The sequence below is a fragment of the Acomys russatus genome, chromosome 26, assembly GCF_903995435.1.
Source record: "Acomys russatus chromosome 26, mAcoRus1.1, whole genome shotgun sequence".
In the NCBI taxonomy this organism is placed as follows: Eukaryota; Metazoa; Chordata; class Mammalia; order Rodentia; family Muridae; genus Acomys; species Acomys russatus.
The window spans coordinates 37,650,719-37,657,168 of record NC_067162.1 but is presented as its reverse complement, the minus strand read 5'-3'; positions in this window follow the sequence as shown (position 1 = coordinate 37,657,168).

Here is a 6,450-nt window from a genome sequence, read left to right as displayed (position 1 = left end):
AGTGAATCTATCATCAGACTCCCTCCATCCAACTCTGGAAGCTACCCAAAAAAAACCAAAGGCACCAAGATGTCTAAAAGACAGCGTAAAAGCATACACAAAAACCCCCAAAACAACATGGTGTCTCCAGTTTCCAGTTATCCCAAAGAAAACAACCCAGAGAACTCAAATACAACGGAAATACAAGAAAATGACCTCAAATCCTTAGTAATGAGGATATTAATGGAGGAAACAAATAAAATTCGTAATCAAATGCAGGAGGACGCAGCCAAACAGGTGAGAGACATAAAAGAAGCACATAGAATGGAACTGGAAAAATTTCAGGAAAATGCAAACAACCAAATGAAAGAAATCAAAAAATCAGTTCAAGATCTGAAGACGAAAATGGATTCAATGATAAACACACAGACAGAAGAAAAACGAGAACGTGAGACCTCAGAGAAGGCGAGCAACACAGAGGTGAGCTTTTCTAACAGAATCCAAGAGATGGAAGAATGAATCTCAGGTCTAGAAGATACAATCACAGATCTTGAAGCAACCATTAAGGAAAATGCGAAACTTGTAAAACTCCTGACACAAAACATCCAAAAAATTAAGGACACCATGAAAAGAAAAAAATCTGAGGATAATAGGCATTGAAGAAAGAGAAGATACCAGTCTCTAAGGCCCAGAAACTATTCTCAATAAAATCACAGAAGAAAATTTCCCCAATCTAAAGAAAGAGATGTCTATAAACATACAAGAGGCCTACAGAACACCAAATAGAATTGACCAGAAAAGAAAAGCTGCCCGTCACATAATAATCAAAACACAAAACATACAGAGCAAAGAAAAAATATTAAAAGCTGCAAGGGAAAAGGGCCAAATAACATTTAATGGCAAACCTATCAGAATTATACCTGACTTCTCAGCAGAGACCATCAAAGCCAGAAGGGCCTGGACAGAGATCCTGCAAACCCTAAGAGACCACAGATGCCAGGCCAGACTACTTTACCCAGCAAAACTATCAATAACCATTGATAGAGAAAACAAAATATTCCATGACAAAAACAAATTCAAACAGTTACCTATCCACAAATCCAGCTGTACAGAAGGTACTAGAAGGAAAACTCCATCCCAAAGGGTCAAGCTACAACCAAAACTACTCAGGAAATAGATAACTATCCCGTGGCAAAAACACAACTACACAAACGCTTGACTGGAACCAACATCAAAATTAAGACTCTAAACAGTCACTGGTCATTAATATCTCTCAACATCAATGGTCTCAATTCTCCAATAAAAGGACACAGACTAACTGAATGGGTACATAAACAAGATCCAACATTCTTCTGCATCAAGAAACACATCTCACCCATAATGATAGGCATTACCTCAGGGTAAAAGGTTGGAAAAAAATTCCAAGTAAATGGTCACAAGAAGCAAGCAGGCATAGCCATTTTAGTATCGAACAAAATAGACTTTCAACCAAAATTAATCAAAAGGGATGAGGAAGGACACTTCATACTCATCAAAGGTAAAGTCAACCAAGATGACATCACAATTCTGAACATCTATGCTCCCAATACAAGGGCACCCACATTTGTAAAAGATCTGCTAAAAAAAGCTTAAACCACACATCGATCCCCACACAATAATAGTGGGGGACTTCAACACCCCACTCTCACTGAAGGATAAGTCATTGAAACAGAAACTAAGCCGAGAAATAACATCATTAACCAATGCCATGGGTCAAATGGATCTAACAGATATCTATAGAACCTTTCACCCAAACAAGAAAGAATATACCTTCTTCCCTGCACCCCATGGAACCTTCTCCAAAATAGATCACATCGTAGGTCACAAAGCAAGCCTCAACAGATACAAGAGGATTGAAATAATACCTTGTATCCTATCAGATCACCATGTTCTTAGGCTGCAATTCAACAACAGAAATAACAAAAAGCCTACACGTACGTGGAAAACTAAACAACTCTCTGCTAAATGACACCTGGGTCAGGGAAGAAATAAAGAAAGAAATCAAGGAGTTTCTGAAATTCAATGAAAATGAAGGAACAACATACCCAATTGTGGGATACATTGAAAGCAGTGCTAAGAGGAAAATTCAATAGCACTAAGTGCCTTTAAAAAGAAATTGGAAACATCGCACATAAGCATCTTAACGCCACAACTGGAAGCCCTAGAAAAAAAAAAGAAGCAGAAAAAACCAAAAGGAGTAGACGTCTGGAAATAATCAAACTCAGGGGTGAATTACAAATTAGAAACTAAGAAAACAGTCCAAAGAATCAACAAAACCAAGAGCTGGTTCTTGAGAAAATCAACAAGATGGACAGACCATTAGCCAAAACTAATTAAAAGGCAGAGAGACAGTATTGAAATCAACAAAATCAGAAACAAAAAGGGAGACCTAACAACAGACACTGAAGAAATACAAAGAAACATAAGATCCTACTTTGAAGGCATATATGCCACAAAATTTGAAAATCTAAGGGAAATGGACGATTTTCTTGATCAACTTCATTTGCCAAAGTTGAATAAGGAATAGATAAACAAGCTAAACAGCCCTATTTCCCCTACAGAAATAGAAGCAATCATTGATAGTCTCCCAACCAAAAAAAAGCCCAGGGCCAGATGGTTTCAGTGCAGAATTCTACCAGACCTTCAAGGGTGAGCTAATACAGATACTCTTCAAGCTACTCCAAAAGATAGAAATGGATGGAATATTACCAAATTCATTCTATGAGGCCATAGTCTCATTGATACCTAAACCTCACAAAGAACTCAACAAAGAAAGAGATTTCAGACCAATTTCTCTTATGAACATCGATGCAAAAAGACTAAATAAAATACTTGCAAAACGAATACAAGAACACATCAAAGATATCATTCATCATGACCAAGTAGGCTTCATTCCAGGCATGCAGGGATGGTTTAATATACAGAAATCCATCAATGTAATCCACCATATAAACAAACTGAAAATAAAAAACCACATGGTCATCTCCTTAGATGCAGAGAAAGCATTTGATAAAATCCAACACCCATTCATGTTTAAAGTTTTAGAGAGATCGGGGATCAAGGCACTTTCCTCAACAGAATAAAGGCTATATACAGCAAGCCAATAGCCAAAATCAAAGTAAATGGTGAGATACTCAAGGAAATTCATCTAAAATCGGGAACAAGGCAAGGCTGCCCACTCTCTCCATATCTCTTCAATATAGTACTCGAGTCTAGCCAAGAGCAATAGACAACAAAAGGAGATCAAGGGTATCCAAATGGGAAAGGAGGAAGTCAAATTATCCCTGTTTGCAGATGATATGATAATGTACACAAGTGACCCTCAAAATTCCACCAGAGAACTCCTAAAGCTGATAAACACCTTCAGCAAATTAGCTGGATACAAAATTAACTCAAAAAAGTCTGTAGCCTTCCTATACACAAATGACAAAGCTTGCAGAGGAATACATTAGGAAAGCCACACCCTCACATTAGCCATAAGCAATGTAAAATATCTAGAAGTCACTCTAACTAAGCAAGTGAAGGACTTGTTTGAAAAAAAAATCAAACTCTGAAGAAAGAGATTGAAGATGACCTGAGAAGATGGAATTATCTTCCTTGCTCATGGATCGGGAGAATTAACATAGTAAAAATGGTCATCCTACCAAAAGTAATCTACAGATTCAATGCAATCCCTATCAAAATACCTACACAATTTTTTAAAGACATTGAAAGTTCAATTCTGAACTTGATATGAAAACAAAAACCCAGAATAGCTAAAACAATCTTGTACAATAAAAGGTGCTCCGGAGGGAATCTCCATACCTGATCTCAAACTGTACTATAAAGCATAGTAATTAAAACAGCATGGTACTGGCACAGCAAAAGGCTGATTGATCAGTGGAATCGAATCGAAGACCCAGATATGAATCCACACACATATGGTCACTTGATTTTTGACAAAGAAGCCAAATCCATTCAATGGAAAAAGGATAGCATCTTCAACAAATGGTGCTGGTCTAACTGGATGTCTACATGTAGAAAAATGCAATTAGACCCTTATTTGTCACCATGCACAAAACTCAAGTCCAAGTGGATTAAAGACCTCAACATAAAACCAGAGACACTAAGTCACTTAAAGGAAAAAGTGAGGAAGAGCCTGGAACATATTGGCACAGGAGACAACTTCCTGAACAGAACACCAACGGCCCAGGCCTTAAGGTCAACCATTAATAAATGGGACCTCATAGGCTGAGAAGCTTCTGTAAGGCAGGAGACACTGTCAAGAGAACAAAGCGACAGCCTACAGACTGGGAAAAGATCTTCACCAACCCTACATCTGACAAAGGTCTAATATCCAAATATATAAAGAACTCAAAAAGCTAAACACCACCAACCGAATACCCAATTGAGAATGGGGCTTGGAACTAAACAGAGAATTCTCAACAGAGGAATATCAAATGGCTGAGAAAACACTTAAAGAATGCTCACCTCCTTAGTCATCAGGGAAATGCAAATCAAACAACTCTGAGATTCCATCTTACACCATCAGAATGGCTAAGATCAAAAACTCAAGTGACACCACATGCTGGCGAGGATGTGGGGAGAGAGGAACACTCCTTCATTGCTGGTGGAAATGCAAACCAGTACAGCCACTTTGGAAATCTATCTGGTGCTATCTCAGAATACTGGGTATAGGGCTTCCTCAAGACCCAGCTATTCCATTCCTTGGAATATACCCAGAAGATGCTCCAGCACACAAGAAAATTTTGCTCAACCATGTTCATAGCAGCCTTATTCATAATAGCCAGAACATGGAACAGCCTAAGTGTCCGTCAAGTAGAAGAATGGATAAAGAAACTGTGGACATATACACTATGGAATACTACTCAGCTATTAAAAACAAGGAATTCCCGAAATTTGTGGATAAATGGATTGAGCTAGAAATGATCCTAATGAGTGAGATAACCCAAGAGCAGAAAGACTTAAATGGTATATACTCACTATATCTGCATACTAGCCCAAGGGGCATGTCCCACGAAAGCCTTCACTTACCAGGAAACTGGGACAGAGGGAGGACATCCTATTGGGACTCTAGATGAGAGAAGCATGGGAGAATGGCAAAGTAGAAGGATCCAGAGGGTCCTAGAAACCTACAAGTAGAACATTATGATAGGCAGATTTGGGCCCAGGGGTCCTGCTCAAAGAAGGCACCAGCCAAGGACAATACAGGCAGTAAACTTTAAACCCCTTCCCAGATCTAGCCAATGGGCAGAACATCCTCCACAGTTGAGTGGAGAGTGTGATATGACTTTCTCACATACTCTGGTGCCTCACATTTGACCATGTCCCCTGGAGGGGGAGACCTGGTGGCACTCAGAGAAGGACAGCAGGTTGCCAAGAAGAGACTTGATACCCTATGAGCATATACAGGGGGAGGTAATCCCCCTCAGGAACAGTCATAGGGGAGGGGAATAAGGGGAAAATGGGAGGGAGGGAAGAATGGGAGGATACAAGGGATGGGATAACCATTGAGATGTAACAAGAATAAATTAATAATAAAAAATTAAAAAAAAATTAAAAAAGGAAAATGACCTCCACATACTATCCATCACTCTAGGATTGCACATAACCACCCTTCCCATAGCTGCTAAAACTGAAAGAGACAACTGTCTTTCAATAGTCGGACAGGAAGTGAACTGTGGTTGACTTATTTGGTGGGGTGTTACCTAGGCGTGAAAATGAATGGGCTGCTAATCCATGCAAAATCAGCTGAGTCTCAACTGCATTTTGCTAAGTGAACATTAAGCCAGGCTGAAAAGAGCATGTGCTGTGCGACTGCATTCCTGTGACATTCAGGGCTTGGAGAGATGGCTCCATGGAGGTGAAGAGTCCTTGTTCTTATAGAGGACTGGGAATAGGTTCCGAGGACCCCCACGGTGGCTCACAGTTATTTAAACTCCAATTCCAGGGCTCAGATACTGCCTTCTGACCCCTGTATGCACTGCACACATGTGAGCACATATATGCACTTAGGCAAAACAGTCACATAAATAAAATATAAAATAAAACTATGATATGGTTTGGATAACGATTCAGAGGTCTGGGTGTGAGCTAGTGAGTGACTAGGGAAAGCCCTATAATTTTAGAATTATGGTCAGACATTTAGGTAGGTGGTGGGTCCATAATCTTGTGTATATGTCCCGTCCATGAACTCCAGTCACAGAAACTGATTGTCTTAGGGTTCTGTTGCTGTAAAGAGGCACTACACTATGACCATGGCAACTCTAAATAAGGAAGTATTTAATTGGGGCTTGCTTATAGCGTCAAAGGCTTTGTTCACTGTCATCCTGATAGCACACAGGCAGACCTGATACAGAAGAAGCAGTTGAGAGTTCTACATCCAGGTCCACAGACAGCAGGGAGAGAGAGAGAGAGACAGACACAGAGAGA